The sequence below is a fragment of the Bactrocera neohumeralis genome, chromosome 2 (genome assembly GCF_024586455.1).
Source record: "Bactrocera neohumeralis isolate Rockhampton chromosome 2, APGP_CSIRO_Bneo_wtdbg2-racon-allhic-juicebox.fasta_v2, whole genome shotgun sequence".
Lineage (NCBI taxonomy): Eukaryota > Metazoa > Arthropoda > Insecta > Diptera > Tephritidae > Bactrocera > Bactrocera neohumeralis.
The window spans coordinates 92,297,763-92,302,041 of NC_065919.1; the positions used below are offsets into that span (position 1 = coordinate 92,297,763).

Genomic DNA, 4,279 nt, shown 5'->3' on the forward strand with positions numbered 1-4,279 from the left:
TACGAATTAATTTATCTTTATTTCTATAAGAGAAAACATAAGAATAAAACACGAAATGTCTTAATTATTGAGTTTTGAAAAAAAATGCGGATATTTAAGGAGGAGCCTGCTTTAGAGGCTTAAAAAATCTATTTTTTTTTTTTTGGGGAGGGAAAGAAATAATTGATTAAAGCGAAATCTCTAGGGTTTATAGTTATATATTTAAACATCATTCGAAAATTTTTTGGATACGAATTCTTTGATATTCTTCCTTAGGGAAGCAGTTGCCCTATGCATCTCGCATACGCATTTGTCGGACGGCGGGCAGTATGCAGGTCGCAATTTCTATCGGAAACAAAAAATTCAAAAGATTTTCATATTTGTTAATAACTTTGTTCAAGTTAAACTACGAAAATTTCAAAAAATAAGTGTTAAATTCTAAAAAAATTTAAATTTTGAAGAAACAAGTGGTTTTTGACCAAAAAAATTTTACGTATGTATGTTCAAACTTAACTTTTCTTACCTTTTTTTGTTTAAATATAAGATAATTTAATGCCAAAGATAATAAACTTTGCCCCAATTCCATACGTTTAGTTTTTTCTATCCTGTCCGCCAATTAAGAAAAATCGTAAGAATGAAAACCGAGAAATCGCGCGTCAAAGTTTTCGCTTTCTGCCCAAGCGCTCATATACATATCTACCAGTGCTCGGTCACTATTTCCCTTTTAGCTTCGACAATATTTCAAATTCCCATATATAACATTGGGGTATATTCTTAGATATTTTTCAAAGAGATTTAAGCAAAAAAAAATTCCTCCCTTAAAGAAGATTTACAAAACGTATTAAACGTAACTCAACACCCAAATGCGTCTATATTTATTCGATAAATGTTGTCTCTTAAATCTTTCTTTAATTCGGAACTCATTAAAACTTTAATAGGATTGCTTCTAAATGTATTCATTTGCAAGTTTTGTCACATTAGTAAACAGCTGATTCGAATATTGGTTTTGCGTATGTTCGAAAAGACGAAAATCCAATCAGATTCTGTGACACCATTGAAAATCAGAATTGGTTTGCAATTCTGACAGCTAAGCAATTCTGTCTTGGATTCCACAACACCCCTGATTATAATTTGGTATTTTTACTTTTATCTAATGTTTTTAAACAAAAAAAAAAAAATTCCATTTTGATTTCAACTCTTACAAATGTGCAAATGCGCTTGATATCTACTCCCACCAGTTCGGTAGGATGTCTGAAGGTATGTGCCCCCAAGTGTCTAAGTCTTAACCTCCCGAACGCGGGACAGTCAAGAAGGAAGTACTGGCTAGTTTCTGCCGCATCTTCTTCTAGGCAGCTTTTACAAGCGGCATCCGGTAAGATTCCTAATCTTACAGCATGCGTGCCAATAAGGCAATGGCCTGTCACGAGCCCCAGCACTAAAGAGAGGCTAGCCTTACTGAGGGCGAAGAGATCGCTAGATCTTCTGTGATCTATCTTGGGCCAGAATGCTTTTGCGACCGCGCAAGTACCAGTGCTGGCCCAGCGTTGACCAAGCATCCGCGGGGCCCAGCCCTCCAGTAGTAGGACACAAGAGGACACCGGAGCACTGACCCGTTGCCATTCTACCGACAGAGACTCTAGGGTACCCTTCCTTGCTAGCTCATCAGCTTTGCAATTACCCGCTATTCTGCTGTGGCCCGGCACCCATACAAGCCTTTATAGTAAATACTGTCGCCGCCAGGGACAGTGCCGCCAGACGCTCCTCAACCAGCCCTAAACGCACTGTGAATGAATTCAGGGCTAGTATCGCTGCTCTACTATCTGAGTGAATGGTCACTTCCCTGAAGGTGGATACCCTCCGGAGTAGCAGATCTGCTGCTACCTTGATGGCTGCAACCTCAGCCTGGAAGACACTGCAGTAGTCAGGAAGTCTGAAACTAGAGCTGATGGAGAGCTCCCGACAGTAAACCCCTCCACCAACCTTCCCCCCAAGCTTTGACCCATCCGTAAAGAAGCTTACCGCCCCTTTCCTCCAACGGCTTCTTCCCACCCATAACTCCCTCTTCGGTATATGGGTAGAGAAGAAACCGCGGGAGTTTGATATGGCGACTCCATGATCCAGATGATCCGGTATGCAGTCAAAGCTTGTAAGGATGTCTGAGTGTTCAGAAACACGCTCCTTTAGGAACGCAGATTCCCTGAGCCTAATAGCCACTTTTGCGGCCATACACCTCCCGGCAATGTCCACGGGCGTTATGTTCAGAATTGCATTAAGAGCCTTAATGCACCGCACATGCTGATAAGCGCAGCCCGTTGAACGCTTTCGAGTTTCTTAGCAAGTGTGGTCTTCTGTAAAGCCCTCCTTTACTATGGTATCATAGAGGCAGGGGACCACCTTCGGTGAGAGGCCCCACCTTTTGCCAATAGCTTCTCTACAGCAGTAAAGGGCAATCGATGCCTTTTTGGCTCTCTCCTCAATGTTCGGCTTCCATGAAAGCTTCTTATCCAGGATGAGCCCTAGATACTTCACTGTATCCGCCGGTTGCAGGCGAATACCTCCCATTTGTGGCAACGGTGCCACTGGGATCTTATATCTTCTACTGAATAAAACCATTTCTGTTTTATTCGGGTTGATGGCGAGTCCACTTCCGACCGCCTATTTTGTTACAACGCCGAGATATCCCTGCGTCAGCACTTATCAATAAGTGCTACATCGTCTGTATAGGCAATCACCCGGCAGCTCAGATCCTCTAGTTTCTTAAGAAGGTCGTTAACAACTAGAATCCATAGAAGAGAACGAACCCCGCCCTGAGGGGTTCCCTTGCTCACATTGTGCCGCGCGCTCGCGCTGTCCCATTCTGTTTCGCCCACTCTGTCACAAAGAAGACTGAAGATGAGGTGCTTGAGGTTAGATTCAACCCCCAAGACCCTCTAGAGCAGTTATGACTGCCTCCGGCAAGACATTGTTGAAAGCTCCCTTAATATCAAGGAAGGTCCCAACAGCGAAATCTTTAGCCTCGATGGCTTCCTCCAGCCACGACACGATAGTGTGCAGGGCAGTGTCCACCGACCTGCCTTTACGATACGCATGTTGCGCTCCTGATAGGTAGTCTCTCGGAATGCGACTCCTTAAATACCAGTCCATCAGTCTCTCCAAAGTTTTAAGTAAAAAAGAGGAGAGGCTAATGGGTCTGAAATCCTTGGCCGAGACATGGGAGCCCTTGCCAGCCTTCGGGATGAACGTAACTTTGACTCGTCTCCAGGCCCCCGGGATGTAACCTAATCTTATGCAGTTCGCATAGATCAGTAGCAAGCAGCTGCATGACAGCTTAACAGCCTGCTGCAGCTGCGATGGTATGATGCCGTCCCGGGGACTTGAACGGTTTGAACGAATTAATCGCCCATGCCAAGTGTTGCTCATCCAGAAGGTCGGCAAAGGACGTGCAGTCAGCATGCAACTCTCCGAGAGATGCCACTATAGAGGACGTGCCGTTAGCGAAGTGAGCATCAAGGAGCAACTAACCACTTCCCGTTTACATCCTTGAGATAAAGCTTCTTGGAGTCTATAAAACAATGTACATATATACTTTTTCTAAAATAACGTATTAATGACGGAAATTTCAAAATTGACTCAGCTCGTCACACTGATTATTTAAATATATATTTTATATGATCTCCAACGTTTACTTCGGGGTGTTGGAAACTTCGTGCCGAACTTACCCCGTATTAAGTTTATAAAAAATGTGATAAAACAATGTCAAGATCTATTTTAGGCTGAATGAGTATTAAACCACTGTTGCTGACATTATTTGATCACATTTGGTACAATAGTAAAATATGCTAAATTATGGCGATTTAATAATCTAGTTATTAATTATTATTTTTCTACCTGAATACTCTTTTGCTTTATAAACACGTTGTATTCAGCATTTGGACTAGATGGACGCATGATAGAGTTAACATACCGTTCTATTGATTTTATTTGGTTTTTACCAATGAAACTATAAAAGAAATCAGAATATTATTAAGTTCATGAACACCAGTAGGGTAAAAATTACTACAAGTTGAAAAATTGGCTAAATCATTTAAAAAAGTTATTCAACAAAAACATAAACCACTCAGCTTTAATTTATTTGAAATTAACTAGTGAATCTACTATTAGCACACAGTTTACATAACTTCCAAGTATCAGCTTGTCGCTTTCAACGTTTGGTACCGACTGCAACTCCTTATTTAAACTTTTACTTAAAATTTTCAGATTAACATATACATATGTATGTACATGGACATGGGCTCAAAAA

At 41.5% G+C, this 4,279-nt stretch overlaps 1 protein-coding gene across 3 annotated transcripts in view; it reads right to left on the reverse strand.

Moving 5' to 3' along the window:
• Nucleotides 1-4,279, reverse strand: part of LOC126756014 (probable serine/threonine-protein kinase DDB_G0282963) — a 65,115-nt gene that overhangs the window by 46,038 nt on the left and 14,798 nt on the right. The window lies entirely within an intron of this gene.